The sequence below is a fragment of the Macrobrachium nipponense genome, chromosome 15 (assembly GCF_015104395.2).
Source record: "Macrobrachium nipponense isolate FS-2020 chromosome 15, ASM1510439v2, whole genome shotgun sequence".
NCBI classification, from domain to species: Eukaryota; Metazoa; Arthropoda; class Malacostraca; order Decapoda; family Palaemonidae; genus Macrobrachium; species Macrobrachium nipponense.
Window position 1 is genome coordinate 44,579,036 of NC_087208.1, and position 27,248 is coordinate 44,606,283.

Consider the following 27,248-nt stretch of genomic DNA (forward strand, 5'->3'; position numbering starts at 1 on the left):
CCTCCTATTGGATATCAGGTTTTGTAAGTTTATTATTTTTACGTTCTTGCCTTTGTTTTTTCTTTGCAGGGTTATATAAAACCTTGTGTTTGGCTTGTAGGTCTTTTTAAAGACTATTGAGTTTTCTTTCAAGTATACCAAGTTATTTACTGTAAAAAAATATATATGTATATATTTTTTTTTTCTTGGGAGAGGAGGTGTCACTTTGTTGTGATATTTTATTCTTAGTTATTTTATTATTCTTGTTTTTGTTATGTATATGAATTGTATTATTATCCATTTAGTTTGTTTTCCTCCTCCCCGGTGGTTTGTCTGTTTGGTAATTGCCACTAATGACCATTCTGTCTTTTCATATATTTGTGAGTGAGTGGTGCTGTCACCGTGGCTGTGTCGGAGATTTTTTCGACTGAAGGAGTCAGTTGATCTCTGAGCCTTATTACTCCTGGTGACTGCTGGATTTGATACATAACGCCTCCTTGGACGTACTTTCAATCTTGAAGGATTACTCTTCATCCTGCTTCACCCTCGGCTCAGTAAATGTCGAGGGGCTCTCGCTTTGCCAAGGTATACTAGGTGACTGATATTTTTTGGGATGTCCAAGCGATCTTTGACTTGTTTCTTTTGGACGTCCCGGGTTTCCTGGAGGATCATCCTCGTGGACGTAGAATCGCTGCTTTATGAGCCCGGTCGAGTACCATATGTACATTCATCACTTCGCCCCTTCAGTTTTGTCTCTGGACGCAGAGACATATAAATATTTATAAAGATCACGGTTATAACTCCAATGTTACGGAGGACAGAAATTCATATGTAATTAAGGAGATCACGGCAATCGCTCCAGTGTTTCAGAGGAGGGAAACCACCGTTAGGTTATTTAGCTTGTGATTATTAGGTTATTCTTACTTTCCGAATACCTTCTCCTGTCTGAACCCCCTTCTTCTTTTGGATGTATCTTTGCCTTACTATCTTCATTGGGTAAGTGCGTTGTTTTATAAATATTTCAGGGTGATTGATTTTCATTAATATATGTACTGTGAGGTTCAGGAATAACTTCTGTCTTTATGTTTTGTATTAAATTTAAGTGTTTTAGTGGTGTTTCGTTTTCCCCCATGAATTAATTTTTGCACTCTTGATATCATTTGAGAGCTATTCCACTGATTGTGGACTTAGCTTATGGTTGTGAACAGAGTTTGGCAAGAAAGGAATCTAATTTTTAGTAACGGCAGAAAAGGACCGTTACACGTATCAACTGTAAAATCTGTTGACATTCTAGTGACTTCTCAAAGGTACCTTAAATCAGGAAGGCCTGCTCAGAAAAATTCTGGAGCAATGAAAAGGCTACAACACTTATAAATTTGAATGCTAGTTTAACATTAAAATCAAGTCTAATCACATTCTCTAAGCAATAAAATGGCCCAGACAATACATAAAGTACTATAACGCTTTTACTTATGCACCTCACATCAGGGATATGCATCTCCAGTTCTGAGAGACAAAACAAAGATCTGTAAACCTCGCATCAGGGATATGCACCTCCAAACCTGAGAGCCACCGCAAAGCTCTGCAAACCTCACATTAGTGATATGCACCTCCAAATCTGAGAGCCACCACAAAGCTCTACAAACCTCACATCAGGGATATACACCTCCAAATCTGAGAGCCACCACAAAGCTCTGCAAACCTCACATCAGGGATATGCACCTCCAAATCTGAGAGCCACCACAAAGCTCTGCAAACCTCACATCAGGGATATGCACCTCCAAATCTGAGAGCCACCACAAAGCTCTGCAAACCTCACATTAGGGATATGCACCTCTAAATCTGAGAGCCACCACAAAGCTCTATAAGGGATATCCATCCATCGTTCTGAGTACGCAGAATTTTATATACTATCTTCTTTTTGAAGTCTAAAGGAGTAAAAAATATGCAAGAGATATAAAAGAATAACCTATATTTCGTAATACACCGCTTCAGCACCTCAATAAATAAGCTCCCCAATGTACACTTCGTCTTGGTATTGGAACGAAAACAATAAGGGAGACGTCCGTTGCACTTCCAAATTAAGATGTTATAAGAAGTGCACCCAGAAACGGACCATTCCGCGTCACCTGCACATAGAACGAGAGAAAAGCACTACAAAAAAACGTAAACCAAACTTGTGAAAACATCCAAAAATATTACACTTAAATTATAAAAGTCTGAAGATTCCAAACTTAAACACAAAACACTCAATTTACAAATCTCACCAAGTCAACGACAATTATCCCTCAAGCCAGCCACGATAATTTCGCTATTAAATATGGCAAAAACTGTAGCCAAAGAAATAGACCAATCCAACGTTCTAAAAAAATAATATTAGCAGGATTTAAAAAATTAATTATGGTTTACTCGAATGGTTGAGGGATATAAAACACAAACCAATAAATAAGACCGGGTAACCTTACAATTAGCTAACCTGCATCTTATATCCACCGGCAAGCTGTCCGTCTGCGATGTTATGCAATAAAGTCTCCGTCCTGATGTGGGTCCCATGAACTATTTATTCTCGGTAAATCATCTTAAAAGTGTTGCCAAATAATATAAATAATCCCAGGGGCGGCGAAATCCGTCCTGCTCGAAAGGGCTGATATCTTCAAAAATGCTTAGAGTGTGCACTTCATTGTAGGACCGAGTCTGGTCTGCCACTGCTTGAATTACGTAGCTCTCAAGAAAAGGAAAACTTTCACCTCTCCCGAAGATCCCAACACTATTCTGTAAAAGGGCAATTCTTCGGCAGTAACTAGTTAAACTAGCTGGTTCGGGGAGCTAAAAGGCATTACAGCTCCTGTAAGGTAATGATGGCCTTTAATGAAGTTAACTGAAACCACTATCTAGAAAAAATATGAAATTTTATATTGCTTATATTATTTTTGTAGAACAATTTCAAATTTAAAAGTTAGAAAAAAGAAAATATAACTAATATTTTGTACACTGAGAGCTAGCATAAAGCTCTGTAAACCTCACATCAGGGAAAGGATTCTCCAAATCTGAGAGCCACCACAAAGCTCTGTAAACCTCACACCAGGGATATGCACTCCATATCTGTGAGCCAACACAGCACTGTTAACCTCACATCAGGGATATGCACCTCCAAATCTGAGAGCCAGCACAAAGCTCTATAAACCTCACACCAATGATATCCATCTCTAGTTCCGAGAGCCAACACAAAGATCGGTAAACCTCTCATCAGGGAAGGGCATCTCCAGTTCCGAGGGCCAACACAAAGCCTTGTAAAACTTATGTCAAGAACTTACATCTCCAGTTCTAAGAGCCAACACAAAGCTCTGTGAACTTCACATCAGGGATATGCATCTATAGATCCGAGAGCCAAAATAAAGCTCTGTAAACATCACTTCAGGGATATGCACCTCCAAATCTGAGAACCAGCACAAAGCTCTGTAGATCTCACATCAGGAATATGCATCTACAGTTCTGAGAGCAAACACAAAACCCTGTAAACCTCACTTCAGGGACTTGCATCTCCAATTCTGAGAGCCAACACAAAGTTCTGTAAACTTCACTTCAGGGACTTGCATCTCCAGTTCTGAGAGCAAACACAAAACCCTGTAAACCTCACTTCAGGGACTTGCATCTCCAATTCTGAGAGTCAACACAAAGTTCTGTAAACCTCAGTTCATGGACTTGCATCTCCAGTTCTGAGAGTGAACAAAATGTTCTGTAAACCTCACATTCTCTGGCTAAATTACATTACGAGGAATCCTGTCAGCACCTGAAGCAACTTAACCATGATAAACCGACGTAAAGATTTCAAAAACTTCCATTAAGGTTTACTGCAGTTTCTGTAATAAAATGACAACCATCTCCTTAATTAAAGGCGTCTGATTCGTCTAAATCTTAACCAAACATTCCGGGGGAATGCTGTCTAAATAAATTAAACTTTACGGAAGAAAGGCGATCTAAAAATGAAAAACTGTTTCCTCTTCCGGATAAATGACAAAGAAAACATTTGTTCTAAACGTGCCTATGACATTTCTAAACCGTAAAATCTTCCTAATATATCAGAGGCCACATTATTAAACGTTAGCCTTGTTATATAGTTCGGTTTCTCTCCATTTAATGTCAAAGATTTTAATAAATATTCCTGCAAGATTAACAAACACCCAATTTTGTTTAACTGAATGACATGTTATGAACTTTGCAAGGTCTCTCACAGACTTCTAAAACTGGCCATCGTGGGATTTATCCCTACTTTATTTCATGTACACGAATGAAATGTCAAGCCTAAGACGAGAAGGCATTTGATCTCCAAGATGGTACCACCTTTTGAAACGACGGCATGTGTCCGAAATATAATGAAAAGTTTTGTTGTATACGTGACCAAAAGGATAACTTTGAACTCTGCAAGTGCTCTGCTAAACTTACTTTAGAAGTGTTGACATCTGGTAAGATATAAATAATATTCAATACTCAGAAATAAACTCGTGAAACTGTTCTACGTAAAACGAATCTAACGTTAGCAAATATGACAATGAATAAATTCTCTAATCCAGACAAATGATGTTCTGCAAGTTATAATGTTCCGCAAGTAAAATAATTCGCGAAATCTCAAAACAAAACAGAATGTCAAAATGACTAAAAATCGTGGATTTTCTTTCAAGTTATTCACAGCATTGTTCATCGTTTGGTACAAAACTCTACAGGCTTAATACACCATATTGTTATGATTCATATTAATATTTTTAGATTTCAAGTAGCACTTTATAGATCATAACAATGTTCTTAGTGATATTTAAGTTAGTGCTATTTTACCAGGTTCAATTTTAAAGTTTATAATTTAAAAGGGAAAATATATTAAATCTCTTTTGAACCACTTTTAATTAAAATAGATATTCTACACGTATGTATATAAAAATTATAAAGAAATAATGAGAAATAAATAAGTCCACTGGTGTAACGAAACATAAAGATGAACAATTATCTCTTACCGTATGCAAAACACTTATATATCTAAGCAATAATCCAATAACCGTTAATCACCAATCCAGGAAGCACACTGGATAAAGAAAACTTTATTGTCAAAGTAAACAATATTCGGTCATCCAAGGACCATGAAACAAACAAACAATACTTAAATTACAATTAGTTACTCCCTCTAGTGACTGAAAATCATACATATTTAAGGATACACCATTAGTCATACCTTATAGTGACTAAAAAGAAAATTAAACAAAATATTAAAGAAATATACAACGAGAACCATAACAATATCAAGATCCGACATGCTAAACAAGCACTTGCTTATGTAAGAAGACAGTCATATGAGTATTCGTAAGACAAGGATTGTCTCAGTAGTAGCTTGACCACGCCCATCTTGGAAGATTCTGCCCTTACGGTTTTTTGACATTTGAAATGGTGTAAGAGTCCTCAATAGCGACATAGAAAACTGAAAGACATTTGGTGAAGCACAAGAGAAGTATTTATAAGAATTTTTCCCATCTCGGCCAATCAGTTGCCAGCTTAGAAAACTTTAGCCCTTTGGGTCGGCTTCAAAGCTGGTAACCGACTGACTGTATACCTCCTGCTGGGGGCATTCCCCCCTCCCGGGCACTGCAGTGTTGACCCCAAGGGAGTCCTTTATTGGTAAATATTTCCAGTTTTCTAATTTACAAAGTTTATAAACATGTGGGCTTCTGTACTTCAACTTCCTTAATGATGAGCAAAAATCTTTACTTTTCTTTAAACGTTTCAGGCTAGTAGATTAATGTTTAACCTTCACAGAACTATGCTAGTTGTCACTGTGTACACAGTCTTCTTTCTCAAGTATTAACACAGGGCGAAATTCCTAACCAAACCATATAACAAAGCATGAACTACTTCAAATTTACGACAAAAAAACTCTGGCATATTGTGACAAAACTACAGTATCTTTATATAAAAAGATTTACTTGAGTTTCATACCCTACCAATCTAAGATCCAAATGTCTATTATGTACAAATGAATACTGATAAGTGTGTAAATTACGTGTGTTTACATAAAGAATTTGAAAGTGAAAATGGTTGGTTAAGAGTGAGATATCTAATCTCTATATCTGCAAGTAATGTCAGAAACTCCTTGGAGTGTAGTTTGTGTTCTTAGTAAGAATGTAAATGTGAAAATAGTAAGAGTGAAGTACTTATCCCTGTGTCTGGAAGTAGTGACAAAAATACCTGTTTTTTTTTTTTTTTTTTTTTTCAGGAAAGCAAGTCAAATGTCCGTAGAACTCTCCAGTAGAGAATGATGTTTTTTAAACTTGTGAGATATACAAAGCCGCTAACGAAAACCATATACTGATTGTTCAGAGAACTTTGGCATAGCAAAACATGTGTAGAGTTGCTTCACTAAAGAGAGAGAGAGAGAGAATTGCCCTTGAATGTGTAGTGTATGCATTTAAGTTCATAAGAAGAGAGGTCGTCAGAATGGAATGAAAAGGTGAGAGGAAGTATAAGAAAATATCTTGGTTATTTTATATGATTCTACACATTGATCGTGTTTCTGTAGCTAATAACTATGCAAATTAAATTGGCACTTCATATTTCTTCAAACGATGGTCACTGGGGAAAACTGCGTAGCTGTGAGTCTCGAAATTCTAAGTTTACCTAACCTAGACTGCAATATTAGTCCATAATGTGTACCATAACTAAGGAAACGTTGTACACTGACATAACTTTCTTGATTTTTTGCTGCGCTGAGAAATAACGAAAGAAATTATAACCTTCAAGGCTAAGATTTGAGAACTGATAAATAAGTTGAAATACAGAAGTCCGTGTAACAAATCAATACAATTTGATATTACAGTAATTTTACCATTAGTCATACTTTCAATCAATACAATTTGGTATTATAATAATTTCTCCATTATTCAAACTTTAAAACAATACAATTTGGTATTACAGTAATTTTTTCATTTTCAATTATTTAAATTTTAAAGTTAAATCTATAACAACCACAATTAACTGATCAAATCACTTAAATTTAATGGAAATTGCAGAAACATATAAGCACACAAACAAGAAAATATTGATACCTTAACCTAAAAAATCTCCATATGTTAAGACACTGTAGGACACGTGTTACGGACCCTGAGATCTCAGAGACAATGTTACGGTGTCGAAATATCCTGGTTAAAGGTCGACACAATGTTACGGCCTCTGAGAGAGGTCCGCTTCAGGTTCGATATGAAATTAAAAAAAAATATATCAACACACAGTTGAAACTGGGGATACGAATATAGAAAGAAACACTAACACAACAAAGGTTTATTTACAAGCTTACTAACAAAGGTAAATGCAGAATGGTATCTCCTATTTACATAAAAAGATAGAATCTTACACTGCATGAACTGGGGGAACAGCGAGGCAATTAAAATACTTGCTAATTGATTTGGCAATTCGACGCGCTGGCTTCATAAAAGTAGATCGGCGATTGAAGACGTCCCCTTGACTCCGTATTGCAGAAACTAATCTTCTTGTAAGGCAGGAATTCCCCAACACCTGTAACGGGACCTTTTCTTCTCTGAAATCTGCTCGACGTCGAGATAACATGGTAGACCATACCTGAAGACGACTAGACCAATATCCAACCAACTCTCGAACAACTCTTCTTTTGATTGATACTTCGTCGGTTCCTTCGTTTCTAGTCTCTCTCTGACGATCACTGCTGCTGATCTCTCACTGATAATCTGATCTGTGGCTCTTACTAACTGGAGATCCCTCTCTTTTACGATCTCTCTCTCTTCTACGATCACTCCTCTCCAAAGTTCGTTCGTCGTATTTATACGGCACTCTGGGGGCGGAGTCTACGGCGAATGTCACCGACTCCAGGGATTTCTAGAACTTCTTAGATGAATCTAGACGAGGTATTGCATCAGAAAATCGCGGCGTTTCTCACATAACAATGGCGCGTTTTTGTGCTCCACAACACACCCGACGATTCTAGAACCATCATGATAACAGGCACCTCCAACACTGGCGCGAAAGCCTCCTTACTACCGAACTTCTCGAAAATGCGTTCTCCTTTCCTTTAACTTCTTTTGCTATGAAGCAATTACCATCACACGCCCCCCCAAAAGAGAAAAAAAAATGAAATCAATTGATTTTATTTTTTTTTCTAAAGAGAAGCAAGAATTAAACAGCGGGGAAACAATTCTGCATAAAGCTTTAATCCAGTCAAACACGCACACTTCCCCACTCACACACTCACTCGTGCGATAACAGAAAACGGTTATTAGGCTACTCATTCTGAGAAATCTCTAAGAGGCTATCTGCTATAACATTATTCTCCTCTCTTACTGTTTCCGTTTTCTGAACTCTAATTAAAACTTATAAATACTAAAACACCTCTTGTGTTTTTCTCAAAACTAATCTCACTCAGTAACACTGTTACAAGGGCGGAGGCCACGGCACGGGGCGTTGTTTATAATTCTGAAGCAAATCTACATTTACTGACTTTGCTCTACTCTTACCCACATTAATTCTATAATGTATACTTCCCCTCTCCTCTAACACTGAATAAAGACCTTCATACTTATAAGGTAAAAATGTACTTTCTCTCGAGACTAGTACTAAAGCTTTATCTCTTACACACAAATTTCTCTCTTTTGCCCTAAGATAAAGTTTTTCTTCAGTTTCCCCTTGACTTCCGTTCGGGTTTTCTTTCGCTAAGTGCCAAGCGCTTCCGTTCTCTTCTGCTAGTTGCCAAGCATCTCTTAGATTGTTTTTATAATAATCAAGAGTAGTTATGCAATCATCTCTACCCTTACTTCTAGGCAAAGGTCCGAACATATTCATAAATACATCATCAAAAGATTCGCCTACTGAAGGAATATTACACAACTGAACTCTGGGAATTACTTGAATCGGTTTCCCGGCAATTTGATATTCAGGACAGCTTAAAGCATACCTCTTCACGTCATTTTTCATCTTAGGCCAAAAGTACGTCCTACTAATACACTTGAAAGTTTTATTTACTCCCAAATGTCCTTGCTCATCGTGTACTAACTTTAAAATTAATTCATGAAGCTTCCTAGAAACTACTAATTTTTCTGTGACTTCCTCTCTACTACCTGACTCAGGACGAACATAACGACACAAAACTTTGTCCTTTAAACAAAAAGTTCCCTTACACACATCATAGAGATCATCATCCAGCTCACATTCAAAAATTCGGGTTAGTGTCTCATCCTCTCTCTGCAACTTGACTAGCTCATCCTTATCCAAAATGTTAGAGCCTATAATTCATCACCGTAACTAGTACTAGATACTGGCACATTTACTACATTACTCTCGACAGCTACGCCTTCCCCTTGGCTCTCACTGTCAACGATAGAGTTAGGTCTCTCAGCCACACTCATGCCAAGATCAACCTCGCTACCTCTATCACACTCATTCGAATCCACGAACTCACTCACGTTCGAATCCACGAACTCATACTCGTTCGAATCCACAAACAAATTATGACCGTAGTCTACGTCTGTATCTAAACCCGACCTAGTTACTACCATTTCAGGCACTGGAATATTCCTCATAACAGGATTCACATTCTTAGATAAAGCTAAGTCATTACCGACAATAATGTCAACGCCTTCAACGGGCAAACTGTCCACAACTGCAAGTTTTACTTCTCCTGACACTACCCGACTTTCTAAATTCAACTTCAACAAAGGACAAAGAACACAAGTGTTAGGAAATCCACCTAACATGACTTTCTCTTCCATATTGATTTCTGCCCTGTTCGGCACACACACTCTTCGAATCGGTGAGACAGCGGCGCCTGTGTCTCGAAGCAAGACTACTTCTCTCGAATCTACTCCTCCAAGAGAGGAAACTACGCCTCCCGACAGAAATTCACCAAAAACTTTCCTAGTTTCTCTCATCACATCATTCCTACTTGACGAAAGGTTAACTAGAGATACTGGTTTCTTACCGACCTTCCTTTCTGCTGCACAATTTCTCGCTAAATGCCCTTTCCCATTACATCGGAAACAAGTTAATTCTGAGCCACTATATGCCATTCTACTCTTACAAACCTTAGACGTATGACCAGGTTTTCCGCATGTATAACAGGAATAGTCACCTCTACTCGCATTGCTATTACTAGGACTGAAACCTTTACTGCTTTGTACTCTACCAGACGAAGGATCATTTCGTTTCTTACTAACACTCAAATTATGAGTTAGACTATATTCGTCAGCTAGCCTAGTTGCTCCTGCAAAAGATACTTCTCGCCTATCCTCTATATAAAGTTTAATCTCAGGGGATACGTTATCTTTGAAGTTTTCTAACAACACTAAGTTCTTCAAACTATCAAAATCCTCAACCTTAGCAGAAGTTAACCAATCAAAAAACAGCCTTTCTAACTTCTTACCGTATTCTACATACGTAATATTTTCATCCTTTCTCAAATTTCTAAATTTCTTATGGTACGCCTCTGGTACTAGCCTATACGCGCTAAGAACAGTTTCTTTCACGATATCGTAATTATCATTCATCTTAACAGAACATTCAACTATACACGTAAGCGCCCTACCACTCAAAACTGACTGCAAATATAAAGTCCACGCTTCTTTAGGAGAACCTACTCGTTCCATTAACTTCTCAACACATGAAATATGTCGTAACATCTTCCTCGTCAAACTTTGGTACTAATTTCAACACTGCACTCATACTTAACCTATCAGTTTCGTTTTGGTTCTCGCCTGTCCGACTGTTACGAGTACTTTCCCTTAACCGAGCAATTTCCAACTCATGCATACGCTCTTTCTCTCTCTCTCCCTGTTCATGCATATACGCTCTTTCTCTCTCTCTCTTCCTGCTGCATTACCGACATTTCTCTCTCTTGCTGCATTTTCATTACTTCTCTCTCTTGCTGCATTCTCATTGCTTCTCTCTCTTGCTGCATTCTCATTGCTTCTCTCTCTTGCTGCATTTTCATTGCCTCTCTCTCTTGCTGCATTTTCATTACTTCGCTCTCATACTTTTCTCTTTCTTTCTTCTCAACATACTCACGGAGATCATTCCCCTCTAGACCTAGGAGCTTACCCGACTCAATAAACTCTTTCCCCATCTCACTCATTCTGATTCTTTCTGTATTTTCCCTGTTTCAATCTATTATGGTGTTGATAGCCTAGGCAAGGTCGCCACAAATGTTACGGACCTGGAGATCTCAGAGACAATGTTACGGTGTCGAAATATCCTGGTTAAAGGTCGACACAATGTTACAGCCTCTGAGAGAGGTCCGCTTCTGGTTCGATATGAAATAAAAAAAAAATACATCAACACAAACAGTTGAAACTGGGGATACGAATATAGAAAGAAACACTAACACAACTGGCTTCATAAAAGTAGATCGGCGATTGAGGACGTCCCCTTGACTCTGTAGAAACTAATCTTCTTGTAAGGCAGGAATTCCCCAACACCTGTAACGGGACCTTTTCTTCTCTGAAGTCTGCTCGACGTCGAGATAACACGGTAGACCATACCTGAAGACGACTAGACCAATATCCAACCAACTCTCGAACAACTCTTCTTTTGATTGATACTTCGTCGGTTCCTTCGTTTCTAGTCTCTCTCTGACGATCACTACTGCTGATCTCTCACTGATAATCTGATCTGTGGCTCTTACTAATTGGTAATCCCTCTCTTTTACGATCTCTCTCTCTTCTACGATCACTCCTCTCCAAAGTTCGTTCGTCGTATTTATACGGCACTCTGGGGGCGGAGTCTACGGCGAACGTCACCGACTCCAGGGATTTCTAGAACTTCTTAGATGAATCTAGACGAGGTATTGCATCAGAAAATCGCGGCGTTTCTCATATAACAATGGCGCGTTTTTGCGCTCCACAACACACCCGACGATTCTAGAACCGTCATGATAACTGGCACCTCCAACACTGGCGCGAAAGCCTCCTTACTGCCGAACTTCTCGAAAATGCGTTCTCCTTTCCTTTAACTTCTTTTGCTATGAAGCAATTACCATCACAACATGTCATTCTAAAATCTACAAAAACCTATCATTCAGAGATAATAAAGGCAAAATTCTCAAACTACTTATGTTGCAGCAAAGATATACCTAATGTTTCAGTTACTAAGCTGAGAGACAACTCTTCTGGCAAAATGTCACTTTTGACAACTGTTCGTAATTCTTTGGTGCCTGAAATGCCTTTTAGTACTTTATGTGGTTACTTATTTTACATGGCTTCATTGTGAGTCCTTTTTATGGAATGTTTACTTGCAACTATAATCCATAAGTAATGATATCAATTAAGCAAACAGTTACCATTCTAATTCCTGATAAGTCCACTAAGAAATGAATTTCCCTTTCGCAGTAAAAGTCTTGAAAATATTCAGTGCTCCAATGAAAATATAATTGTCTAGATCCTAAGATGATTTTAATCTTCCCCAAAAGTCTATCAATCAATGTAACCGAGATTGCTTCTTAAACGTTTATTAGTACATATACCAAAAACATTTTACTGAAACTTGAAGAGAACATTCAAAGAGACCACTGTTAACATTGCCTAACCTTATTTAACGTAGCTCATCGAGTTTCCTTACTGTTCATTCACCTAGAATGGAGTTTTCATTAGAATCCCAATTATGCTCAAATAACTTATTCAATGTGACTTAATGTATTATTGTTAATACGTTATTTATAATTCTCTTTAAAGCAATGCTTGGAATTCGAGTTTGCTTATCAAATCATCCATCTACAGTACATTTGACAACAATACCATACTGCTCTGAAAGCAGCACCACATGCAACAGTGTCTTGAAATATGCAGATATGCCATGATAATGATGTTCTTGATAAGATTCTTCTAATTGGTGTATGTTTAATGTCAAGCAAGAAGCATAGTTGTCATGACACGGTTTGTACAAGAATCGGAGATTCGTTGAATCAACTGAAAAGAAAAAGTTCTTTATGCCCCAAAGTTTTAGATAAAACTAATAAACTAATTTTGACATATCTCCTGGCTTAACAGTGCAAACGTTTAAATGCTTCAGGTTGAGATATCTCTCCTGAATTGGAAAAAAGCCTCTCATAACCTAAGCTTTACAGTACAAATACCAGTGGTTACATAGCATTATAATAAAGCAAGACCTCTACATAATTACAAAATTAATTCCAAAGAAACTCTTGATATACATCAACAAAGAGACAAGCTATGGATTAAAGCTACGAGGAACATATAAAAAGCCTAATTCCATGTCCCTACTATGAAGGCTGCTAGTTTAAGAATATCTATCAGATTTATTAAAAATAGATAACAGAAAAATACGTACTTCAGTATAAAATATTACCCAATTTATAAAGGCTCATACCTCATAGGTTCTACCACACACAACAATTCCTAACTATCTGCTGTCATGAATATGTTCCGTAAAATCGCCGAAACCTGTTCCTTCTAACTGATGAACTTTATGCTGCTGATCATATATGAATGGACTGAAAATAAAAGCATAAACTACTATTAATTTTGCGTGACATTCGTATTCGGGCAAGTATGGATTGAACAATAGCCTATTGGACACTGCAAATCAAAACAAAGTTGATGAACAAGTTATCCTTAAACAAACGTGATTTTCGATATGAAATAGTAAAAATGTAGCCATGACTATATAATAGTTGATATTACGCTGTGTTGGAATTTACGTTTATCTGATATTGAATATTATATACGTGAATATTACATATCGTGTTATGCACTAGGCTACAGTTCTTGGCAGCTGATGTTATCACTGCTTAGAAATTCAAGTGAAGGCTTTATATTTCAAGATATAACTGTATCCAACTTCTAAGATATCCAAATTAAACATTTTCTACGTATTCTGAAACAAACTGATTTTTTTTATCCCTTATGTTAAACTTATGAATCTTATGCAAATAGAAATGTATCCTGAAAAATGCCAGGTAGCTAATACCAAATAAGAAAATTAAATCAACTACGTACCCTATATGTGTCCGGATACACCAAGCTACTTGCGGTTGATAAGAAACTAATATAATATTCAAGGCAAAACAAAGCTATGTGTCCTGAAACCTAGAGAATATTATTGATAGCTAATAGTCATTTTAAATTGGCAAGAAATTGAAATGCAACTATCTTGAAATGCGCTGTAGTATTTAGATTATGAATCTTACATAGAAAGGACCATTAAATTTGTTGTGTGGTGGGGTATAACATAACTATTGTTAAACTGGTAGGGAATTCAACATAACAATAAACATGCCAAAAATATGCCCTGCCTAACAGCTGATAGATAAATTCAAATAGAAAATAAACTACTATGACATTTAATGAATGAACTAGAGTGATAAGAAACCTTAGCAAGGCAACTACGGATCCTGAAACATGCTGAACGTGAACTTATAAAAAATTCTAGGTAAATCCTCCTCAGTAAAGAATGAGATGATAAGACGACGTTTAGGTACAATAAAGTGTATACATCCTGAATAAAGCTAAGCTTCCTGATACGTACATTAAGCTTAGACGAAATTAACGTGGAAAATATAATAAACCAGTATTAAACCAGTAGCAGGTTTCAATACTAAAACATATCTCCTAGACAGCAATGAAATGCCTCTTATGAAAAAGACTTCTGAAGATGCTACTTAGAAATTACAAGCAGCAAAACTGAGCTCTACTTGACTTTGGGTCAATAGGTGCTGCTGTGACGCTGATAAACTAACACATGCTGGCCAATAGGCACTGTTATGACCCTGATTAACTGAAACTTGCTGACCAATAGGTAGTTATGGCCCTGATTAACTAAAACTTGCTGGCCAATAGGCATCGTTATGACCCTGATTAACTAAAACTTGCTGGCCAATAGGCATCGTTTATGGAGAACCCTGATTGTAACTGAAAACTTTGCTGGCCAATAGGCATCCATTATGACCCTGATTAACTGAAACTTGCTGACCAATAGGTAGTTATGACCCTGATTAACTAAAACTTGCTGGCCAATAGGCATCGTTATGACCCTGATTAACTAAAACTTGCTGGCCAATAGGCATCATTAATACCATGATTAGCTAAAACTTACTGGCCAATAGGCACTGTTATGACCCTGATTAACTAAAACTTGCTGGCCAATAGGCACTGTTATGACCCTGATTAACTAAAACTTGCTGGCCAATAGGCACTGTTATGACCCTGATTAACTAAAACTTGCTGGCCAATAGGCACTGTTATGACCCTGATTAACTGAAACTTGTTGGCCAATAGGCACTGTTTGACCCTGATTAACTGAAACTTGTTGGCCAATAGGCACTGTTTGACCCTGATTAACTAAAACTTGCTGGCCAATAGGAACTGTTATGACCCTGATTAACTAAAACTTGCTGGCCAATAGGCACTATTTTGACTCTGATAAAACAACACTAGCTCGTGACTATACATTTTACAGTACTAACATAGTTTTAATAGTATCTTTAAGATTATGATCTCTTTAACATTAATATTAAGGAGTAATTTTTTTTCTTTTGTGCTGGGCGATCCTGTCTTGTAGGTTCCTCATTTATATGATTTCTTGAAATAATTGTCTTTCGCCCGACTTCTTTTCTTCATTAGAGTGTTATTCGATGTCATACTCTGTTTTCTTGTTCCTTTTTCAGCAGCAATCATTTTTGCTGTCTCTTCTTTCAAAAATTTCTACAAGTTTGTAGTATTTCTGATTTGTAGAAATTCCCTTGAGTTGTGTATAATCTTCTGCCCGCTTATACACCATGAGAATACTTCGAATTTATTTCACACAGAAGCCCTGTAGTGATGAGCCTGCAAAGGAAACAAATCTCTGTAGAAAACAACACTTACTTGAAAACGAAATGAAAAAACTTAAACTTTTCCATAATGAGTTGAATAAGATATATATTTGAATAAGATATAGTTCCCATACGTACTTTCTTGACTTCAATGCAGTGTAGTGTGGAAAGTGACACCAGTTAAAATTGGGATATATGTACAAACTATATTGTAAAATTAATATACTGAATGTCAGATAACGAATAAAAGTCTACAGCACGTCGGAATAGGCAGCCTGAAAGTTATCTGTATGAGCTCGCCTCAGTGCTACAAAGTCATGGTATACCACTAACTACTTTCACAAACGCAGCATAATGTGCAAATGACTTTTGGAATGTAGTGTTGTTTAACGCTTCAGATTTTGCCACACTACTAAAGGTATAATCAGTCATGGTTCGTCAACAATTACCGTATTTAAAGAAAACTCATAATCACACGAGTCCATAAAATGAAATTGACAAGGAGGACCTTCCAGGTCATCGAAAGTTTTCTGCTGTGTCTAGTTTCAATAACAAAATCAAACAAGCATACTACTGTGGATTTACTTTCTCAAATTACTTTATTGTTGTATTACACGAAAACTTGGTACTTCGAATGTCAGTTGATTGAAAAAGTCTTTGAAAAAATTTAGATTCCTAAGAATTGTACATAACAGTAACACAGACTTTTGGATGTTCCCAACAAAACTGGTTATTGCATTAATTTGTTCTGAATTAGACATTAGACCCATAAATGAAATCTGCAACTTTATATTTTGTATTCATGAAAATCTGAGAAAATCAGCATTATGCTGAATTGATGAAAAGTAGCACAAATTATTCCCATCTATCCATGAAAGCTCGGAGGACTTAGGCAGCAGATGTGTGTGAATAATTATATGCAATCTCTAAGCTTTATCATGGACTCATTGTCCTCCGTTTTTCTGAAAACTAAAAGTGAACAAAAAATTAATTATAGTATCAGTTTGTATACAGACATTTTCTGATACTGATAATGCTTTTTGGCATTAGTGGGGTAAAAAAAAGTAATACATACTACCTTACCATTCAGGAGTAATTGGTTCAACTTGTAGTCGTGGATTAGACTTGACCAGTCACCCACGAAACGCCATGAGACCTGAAACCAGAGATTCATTATAAGTCCAGTCTTTGTTAAATCTAACACTAACTTTAACAAAGGTATTAGTAAAGTACAAAATTTTTAGACTTATAACATCGAAAAATAACCCATCATGTTTGTGCAATAAATTGAAAGACTTGGACCCAGGTACTATGGATAGCTCCAGTTCTTATCATTACCAGAGTAAAGTTCAATTTCCTCCTCCCTCCTCCCATTCCTAAAGCACACTGGAAACTTCCAGTTCCCTTCTCATCCTAAGCCACACTGGACATCTCCAGTTCCTTCCTCCCCTTCATAAGCCACCCAGAAAAGTTTCACTTCTTTCCTACCCTTCCTAAAACGTTCTAGAAAATTCAACTTTCTTCCTCCCCTTCTTAAACAATTCAGGTTGAAAATTTTCGGTCCTTCCTTTATCCATGCTTACTGCCTTTGGTGGACGAATCAGGTTTGCTTAGTGCGCACACCACAGTACAGTACAGTGTGGTGTGCAAAGCTTACACAAAATTAACTAAAAACGAAGATAAATGAACTTAACTGACAATTTTGTAATAAGGGGGTAAGGTTGTAGATGCAACCACAATATTAAGGGTGAATTAATATGGCATATGCCTTTTAGCCAATATGATCGATACTGAGGGCTTGCGGGAGGCAGTGCTGTGATCCTTTCTTGCATACGATATGTTGGTTTGTCTTTTTAGCACCTATGGTCAACCTCTGGTTTATCAGGTAACGACAGACACCGCCACTTTGACCAGCATTCAATTGTTAGCTCAATAAACCAGTCGACCTCCTATTAAGACTACATTACAGCAGAGTACCTCGATATATTAAATTGTGGACAAATAAGTTAAGGAGTCTCCGTAGGGCTTTAAAAAATATTTTTTCGACTTTTTTTTTCATTACCATTATTTTTAACTTATTGTTACATACGGGCTGCCTTATGAGCAAGAGCCCGTGTTGGCGTAATTCCAGCTCAGACCAAAAACAAGTCAGACTAGTAGGCTGAATAAATATAAGACAAACCTGGCATTTAATATCAAACATAAATCAGGTGATGAATTGAATGAGGTTTATAAGAATGTAATTCTGTGCAAATGTTAGAGTCGACTATTTTACAGTCAATACACCATTTTTATAAAGACTTTATACTTAAGAAATAAATTAAGTTTCTCTGACTTCCATTGTGTTTTGTATAATCTAAAGTGGCATTTCTGGTAAAATATTTAGAACTCAGTCCCGTGCAAATTTTATTAACCTAGTTTTGTCTCAAATTTCTTACTTTAAAATAAGCTCTCTCTCTCTCTCTCTCTCTCTCTCTCTCTCTCTCTCTCTCTTCTTCTCCTTCTTCTCTCCTCTCTCTCTACTTCTTTCTCTTACTCTCACACACCCTTGAATTATCGACAGATTAGTGGGCTCATGTTTGAAATTATTCGACCAGATAAACGAATAACTCACCGATTATAAGGCCCCATTCCTGCCACGCAGTGAGGGTTGAGCAGTATCTTCAGAAAAGTTCTCTCTCTCAACCTTTTTAGTCCACTGTTCCTGATTCCTTGATTCCTGGACCATGGCCCCTGGTTCTTGGTTCATGATCACTTGTTCCTGTTTCCTGGTCCATGGTTCGTGGTCCCTGGTTCTTGGTCGATGGTTCGTGGTTCCTGTTTCCTGGTCTTAGTTCATGATTCTTAGTCCATGGTTCGTGGTCCCTGGTTCTTGGTTCATCGTCAGTTGTTTATGTTTTCTGGTCCATGGTTCGTGGTTCCTGGTTCTTGGTTCATGGTCAGTTGTTCCTATTTTCTAGTCCATGGTTCGTGGTCCGTGTTTCCTGGTCTTAGTTCATGATTCTTGGTTCATGGTTCCTGATCCCTGGTTCTTCTTGGTCCATGATCAATGGTTCCTGAATTTCGGTTCCTGTTTCCTGGTCCATAGTCTCTGGTTCCTGTTTCCTGGTCCATGGTTTGTGGTTCCTAATCCCTGCTTCATGGTTCTTAACTCCTGGTACCTTGTCCTCGTTTCTCGGTTCCTGGTTCTTATTTCTCGGCTCCTAGTTTCTGGTCCTTGTTTTTCGGCTCCTGGTTTCTGGTCCTTTTTTTCGGTTCCTGGTTCCTGCTCTATGGTTCCTCGTTCCTACAGGAGTTTCGATACTTCTATGAAGTCGTTTTGATACAAGGCAAGTCTTCAGTTAAGCAAAAACTCAAATTTGATAGATTAGGATTTCAAGCGAAGTCCTGTCTGTAAAAAAAAAAATCACATTAATACATTACAAATAATTAATAATCAATCAGAAACACTTCGATATAAATGTTCATATATGGATGAGTCACCAAATAATATGATTCAAGTTATACAGTCATGGGACAACGAAAATTATTTGTTATATTGCATAAAAAGGGACTTAGCTATTATTGACAATCATCCCATGATCACTGATTTCAAAATGTCTTCTTTCATGACAAAACAGGAAAATGGTCTATCGTTCAGTAATGTCTACTGCCATTGACAATAATCATTATTACTACAGTTTCTGCTATTAAATTCAGTCCTGAATGTATATCATAGTTCAGAATCTGTAAACAATTACATAGTCTGACTGAATGGCAAGCTGTACCATTTCCTTCATAAAATACTGCTGATATTTGTAATGTCAAGTGCGTCAAGATTCAGCAGCAATTATTTGAACTACTTAATGCATTGGAGTGAAAATCATTATATAATCATTAATATTCTCAGTGGTTCTCAACCTTTTTAGACCAATGCACCCTTTCACCATATGTCAGAATGTCATCCCAAAGCCCCTTTTTCAAAATCCAAAGCCCCTGCCTTTTTACAAAATTGCTGCCCTCAAATTTTGCAACAAAATACGAACACAAATACATGCCAGCGGAGAGAAAGCCCAAAGAGACCTCTCGGTGACCTCTCATTTTGTGTATCCTAGAGCCAGTTTAAGCCTGCCAATCTGTGGTCACAATTCCACCCCCCTAAAACTCTGAAATTCCCCCCCTCCCCAGGGGGGATTTCCCCACTGGTTGAGAACCGCTGCTTTAGATGGGCAATCGGCAGAGTGAGGGAAACGAGCAGTTTTGATAAAGTCAGATTCACTCAATCTTGATACAAGTCTCCCTTGCCAAGTCTGGCCGAAAAAAAATGTACAAACAATGACTTCATACTAGTTGGGTATTTAAGGAAATTGAGGTTTTTTATACTTCAATATCTATAGCTATTAATATAAAATTGTCATCATCATATTCATCACTCATATACCTTATTTAAGCGTTGTTCCAGTTAAAATAAACCATGTTAGTGTGTACTCTTTCAGACCAATTTCAAAATATTTCTCAATGTAGTGAAAACTAACATAACTGTATTTCTTCTTAAAACGTGAAATATCGCACTATAGCTATTCACCATCTAATAACAATCTTACGATATATTTATCTCGATTTAGCTCTGGTGTATTTACCAAAATTGAACGGAATGCGTCCAAGATATACTTTGATATATGCGAGAGATTCGATGGAGGATGCCACATCCTCCCAGGAGGAGGTTTCTATAATCAATTTATTTTCGATGGCTAAAACCTATAAATGCTGCAATGGTCTAGTGACTTTTTATAGCAAATACGTTTTATGACCTGGACACAGCCATATGCTTATAGTTCTTGTTTAAAATTCCATTTAGATTTAAGTCACAGAATATTCCCCTTTAACTGCTATCAAAAAGTTATTTCCTGACTAAATACGGACAATATGGTCACAACATATATCCCAGTTTTGCAGTCACAGAATATATCACAGTTTTGCAGTCAGTCATAAAATTTCAAACAGGTAATTCTGCAAGGTAATATGGTCGCTATTTCAAACCAAACTTGTTCGGGAACACACACAAGCAAGCACAAATATTTTCTTATTTTCAGCGTTCTCAGTTAGCAACCTAACCCTGTTGGCTTAAAGTTGATTGCTAGTTAATATAGTAATGCTTTGCTTAAAGCACATGATGTTCGTATATACCGTCAACAAAACGGTGACACTCCTTTCAAACCGTCCTAAGTCATACTTTATAGCTTTTTTTTTTTCTTGGCAAACTCTTCGTACAAAAGTATCAGAGCTACTATTTTCTTAATACATTCACACCAAAGATGACAAAAATAAAAATTACATTCACCTTTATAGGTCACTAGTACCCTCGGTAATGATAAGGATATATGGCAGATATCCAGTTGTATAAAAGGCTTTCTTTTTATATCATTATAACCCTTGGACGCCAAATCTGCCATTACGAAAGGATATACAGTATTGATACGAAATTCCTTTGCTACCCTGAAATACAATGTAAATGACACTAAACAAGTCGAATTTTGCGCCGGAACCAAGTACTTCCGGTTACCTGTCCAGTCATTCTGGAACTACGGTGGTGTGCTTTGCAGCCACCTGGACTTTTGTTAATTAATTTTTTTAATATACGAGCAAATACAATGAAAATGAAACTTACAAGAATTGTCTCAAAACAATGTTTCAGATTTTGATGAATCGAAAGTGTCCTTGGAATGAGAGAGAGAGAGAGAGAGAGAGAGAGAGAGAGAGAGAGAGAGAGAGAGAGAGAGAGAGAGAGAATCTTTGTTTTTTCTTAGAATATCAGGTGGGCGTGGCAGAGGCTTGGAGCTGTCAAACTAGCAAACAGCTGATTTAAGACTGATTGGAAAGCTTTCTCTTCGTTTCTGATAACAGATACAAAGATGTACGAATGCAAAAGGGGTGCGTTCAACATGCGCTCGCACGCGCCTTTATACGTACGTGTGCAAATGTCCCACACTTATCACCTAGCATCCATATATCGAATCCCGGGAAAAATTGGGGCAAACATATAATATGCAATATGTTGTTGTTATTACTGAAAATTAAAGCTTCCAAAGATTAAGTCCTTTTGTGCTTTTGATGGCAATATTTGATCAGCGTTTTAACATTACGACAAAAAGCTTGAATTAATCAATTGAAAACTGTCCCGAACCCGAATTGAGAGTCATACCTTTCAATTATTTGAAGAATATAAGCCGGGTCTCACTAATCGCTATCGTCTGCCACTCAGTGGGCAAGCAATTCACCTGTGATCATGGTTGTTCCCCTAATTCAAACAGTATATTGCGGATTCGTGATGTTCATTAAGGAGGTATTCGAGAAATTATGTGAATTATAGAATGATTGATGAATTAAGTTACGAATTCAAGACGGCCGTAGATGTCCATCGTCGCCGAAAGTGAAAAACAGTAAGTAAACTCTAATTTTTCGATTTTTTAAAGAAATCGAAGCAGACATTTCAGTCTTCCGTATTATCTCGAGTTCAGCTATGCGATTTCCCCCCACTTTAATTTTTTAAAATTCTTTGATCATAATCATTGTTTGGCCGGTTCCTATTTTATAAATAAGTTCATTTGTTTTGAGGTTTGTATTTTTGCCTTGTTAGCGTTATTATATCGCAGCCACCAGGTTGAAAAGTGACATGGAACAGATTTCCGAAATCTCTCTCTATAGATTCATTATGATTAAATACATTTACCCATACGTAACTGCTTGTTTCTTCGTAATCATTATTTTAACAAGCACCTACTATCATACTGTTCAGTCTGCGAATTAAGAGCACAATAAATTGAGATAGTCTGATCCTTGCCACATTACCCGAGATCGAAAAGGACTGTCTGCCTGTCTGTGGGGGTCTTTGTTGATGTAAAGGGTCCAGTTATCCACATCAGGCCACATACTCTCTCCTTCCCTCCCTCCCTCCCCAAGCCCAACAGCCCTCCTCCACTTTCAGCATCTTGCTACATTTACGAAAAATGTTCTGCTATGGACCCCAAAACCAGAAATACGTTCAAGAGCCTCAGAATTTTCTGAGAAATTTAGAAAGTTAATTTTTGAAAAAAGTATGCAAGTAAATTTTTGAGAATTACACAGTGGCCATCCAGCTCTAAAGGGTTTCCAGTCTACAAAATTCTAGATTCCCTGACCACAAAACTTCATCGAAAGACATTTTACGCTAGTCAATGGTTAACCAAACATATTAAAGCCTACAACAGCAACAATATTGTCTAAGAATGTTAGATAGACTAACCTGAAATGCCTTCTTCTTTACCAAAGTCATTTCCTTTATCTCGTGAACATTTGTTTACAAAAACGTCCACTTCCAAAGACGTCCACTACACTTCGTGGGCGTGCTTAGCGTTACACTGAGTCCTCCAAAAGGGAGGGACAGGAATTGCTCTGACCAATCAGAGGCCTACACCATAAACAATGTTTTTAACGCCTCCTTTAATTGGCTGAAATCGTTGGGTTTTGGCAAAAAGGCTTCTTAGACGACTTTCCATTGGCTTGTGAGGCGAAAAACCATTTTCAGAAATTTCTTTAAAGATTATTTTTACATCCAGTATTAAGTAAAAGTAAGTTATCAACAGGCTAATAAATGGATATAGACACGGTGAATAAAATAACTGGGAATATTCTACAAAATTCAATATGATAATGATTAAAGGATGCAGATATTCAGCTTTAAATCGTAAGATGAAGATCACGTCTAAAAAACCTTATTTATTTCAGAAGATACAGCAAAACACTCGATGTGGAAGGCATCTAAATCTCTGCCATTGCAATGCATTAGTCAGCCAGTGCCTGCTGAGGATTTGATAGGGGCTTGGAGCTGTATGCCTAGGGACTTAACTCCTGAGGCTTTATAAATTATATTATGATCTATATCAAATTAACACAAATACGCATTGACGTATAACTGTAGAGTAAAAAGTTAGGATAAGCCAACCCTGAACAGCTAACGTGTCATTTTCTAGCATCAGGTTTAATACATTTTTATTTAATTGATTTATTCGTATATTTGCTAATTTACCAGTTATACTAATAATTGGTCTCCGCTTTTTGTATTCTTTGGATGCTTGAATTTTAAGTAAATGGCCACTGTGGTGTTGTTCCATATGAACAGGGTCCATCCTCTGAATAATAATAATAATAATAATAATAATAATAATAATAATAATAATAATAATAATAATAATAATAATAATAATAATAATAATAATAATAATAATAATAATAATAATAATAAATATCACAAAGAAAGTTTATGAACTACAAAACTGCAGCAGAGCACGATCTACCTTTCCTGGATCCCCAATGAATAAAACATATCAAACCACTTTTTCATAGTTGATGTCGAAAACAGAATTTTAAACAAAACCTTTACGTTTTATGTTACTTAAAATTTCAGGAGAAATTGACGGCTATGGAACGTAATCAGAAATTACGAGAGAGAGAGAGAGAGTGAGACCGAGAAGAAGAGAGAGAGAGAGATGAGAGACGAGAGAGAGAGAAAGAGAGAGAGGAGAGAGAGATTCAGTGTTATGTCTTACTGTATATTCTCTCAAACGTAAATCCTTTTACCTACGGATAGCGAGTGTTATATATATATATTATATATATATATATATATATATATATATATATATATATATATATATTATATATATATATAATATATATATATATATATATACTATACTATATATATATATATATATATATATGTATATATATATATATATATATATATATATATAGAGAGAGAGAGATGATGAGGGAGAGGATGAGGAGAGATGGGAGGAAGAGGGAGGAGAGTTGAGAGAGGAGTGAACGAGGAGGTGGCGCGGATGATGGAGAGGAGGAGCGAGGAGTGATGATACGGTGAGATGGAGAGAGTCGAGAGAGGAGGGAGATGGAGAGGAGAGAGGGAGAGGAAGGAGAGCCCGAGAGAGGAAAAGAGGCAAGAGAGAGCGAGGAAGAGAGAGATAATTTCTTATAGTTATCCAAATTTCTCAAAATACAGTTTTCTATAAAATTTATATGTTTGGATAAAAAACGTAAATAATAGTTAAATGATAAACTATAGTAATCTTGCATGCCTCGCTTGTGAGTTTTAAAAATTAAATGAAATCACTATAAAAATAAAGATGTTTATATTATTATATGACGAAAGGCGTTGTTAGTAATACAAAAAAGATTTATGTTTCAAATTAATACTAAATAAGGGGCAGAAAGTGCTAGGAATACCAAATATAAGATTTTTTTTTTGTCATAATGGTTTCTCAAGATTGTACGCTAAAGACATCTATTGAGTGCTATGACAATCTTCGGATGAAGTTTGGTTGTTTGAAGACGAAACTATTATATATTATTTCAGCAAGACCACGAATAAATCCTGGACCGATATATATGATAAACAGTATAAAGTAAGTAATATATATCTCTAAATTTAACCTTAATAATGGGACGTTTTGAAGAAAGTAAAATGTTTTCAAGAAAGTGACAAAGTTTGTTCTGGTAACAAACAATGGCTGCTCCTTGTCCGGAAAGCAAACAGGATTGTCAATATTAATGGAGGCTTTAGCATGCAATTAAAGGCAAAGGACGGCGTAGTCTTTACGAGAATCAATGAATTAAAGGCGTTAATTGACTCCCGTGAGGAATACTTTGTCATTGTCGATCCAAAAATTAGCAAATATTTTAAAAAGGCTGAAAATTATCTTTTTTAAAAATCTTAAAAGTTGGTATTCAGGAGACATCAAGGACTATTCATATCAAACATCATATCAAACATCACGAATCATATAAAATTTATTTTAATGGAAATATTGCTATTTTGGAGATATATTCAATAAAAGTAATTTTTTTGGTTGAAAGTACGTTTCGAGTTTGTTAAAATTCATGGAAATTAGAAAATTGAGGTTGTAATAAGTCGGGATTTGTTACTTACAATTACCAACATTAAAATTCTAGGATACGATAGGAAATCGAGGAGCAGCCCTGAGAATATGAACAATTATAATTGAATTATATATATTGTGAACGGATGCAATTTCTATCAATTTGTATAAGAATTACATCCAAATTCTCCCTGCAAACAAGCTGAAAATATATTTGCACTTGGTAAACCTGTTTCCCATATCAGTATAACTATAATTTTAAGTATTTCCCGACATATTTATTACTAATTTTCTTTATATGATATTGATATAGAGGATATTCTAACTTCATTACTGACCTAAGAGATAATTTAATCTTTATAACCTTCGAGAAACTCGAAGGACAAATAATCGCTCTTTTAGATCATCAGTTTTACAAAAATCTTGCATATACAGACCACTACCTTCAAGATGAAATACGTTAATTTATGGAAATTTATGGTCTAATGAAAAGCGTCATCGAATTAGCTATTAGAACGTACCCAGTGATTGTTTTTTTGTGATAATATAGTCAGGAGAAGACTTAAAAAAATCGCAGTGCTGACACCCTGTAAGTACAACCTGTAACCCTGTAGCCGGCCATACAAACCCTCGAAAAAAGTAAAAGTACGAAATGAAAGAATTATATAATTTATGTAAGGTTTTGCCAAGATTAAAGCTCCGAATAATGATATGAAACCTTTTTATAATCTCACTCAGTTTAGCCATACGTGAATTCCCTCGTACAATTCCAAGCATTTGGCTTCAAATGCTGTTTTGCTAGTCACAAATAGGCATAAATAATTGAATATATACTTTACTTTTTTATGCAGTCACTGCAATCACTTATTCGGCAATTTTTTATCTCTCCTCACTATCAAAAGTACAAAAGTTACCTGTTTGAACACCGATTTGCCTCGGGGAGTCAATAGATGGCGTATGTAGTCCACAAATCTGAAATGAAATCCGGTCCAATCCAGTTTCGAGTAACAATATTGCATACGTCACAATCACCTGAGGTCCTTCGGTACTTGGGTCAAAACGAAGCACCGGCATTAAAATTGACAAATGCTTGTCTCCGAACTATCAAATGGTCCTCTCGTATGAGGAAGTTCGCCCGTTTACTATAAAGGATTGAAAACAAATATAAATGAATCTATCAGACGTTTGATGGACTATATTGCGTCCGTGAAAGATACCTGAGATGTATTGTAGGTAATTTCAATCTTGCATTGTCAATAATTCGAGTCTGGGTGGCTGTATTAACGTTTATCTGGTAATCTATAATGTTTAAGGAATTTTCAGCTTTATTTTGGTAGGCAGAGAGTAAGATATTGCCTACCAAATATACCACTCATTTTCATTGTTCTGTTTGAGTGATGTCACATGATAATACTACTACTACCACTACTTCTAATAGTTATAATAATAATAATGATAATGCAAAGGCCACGATGTAAAATGATTCGTCCAGGAGATGTAGAGAGCTCATTCATCTCTCATCTTGGAGCTGC

The 27,248-nt window shown here is 36.5% G+C and overlaps 1 long non-coding RNA gene across 1 annotated transcript; it reads right to left on the reverse strand.

Annotated features, from left to right (window-relative positions):
- Positions 1-14,936: 14,936 nt before the first annotated feature.
- On the reverse strand, positions 14,937-23,173 carry LOC135226839 (uncharacterized). The gene is made up of 4 exons (XR_010317294.1): positions 23,064-23,173; positions 18,417-19,193; positions 16,886-16,958; positions 14,937-15,815 (listed from the first exon to the last, which is right to left on the reverse strand). It is a non-coding gene; the product is annotated as an uncharacterized LOC135226839 (long non-coding RNA).
- Positions 23,174-27,248: the final 4,075 nt, after the last annotated feature.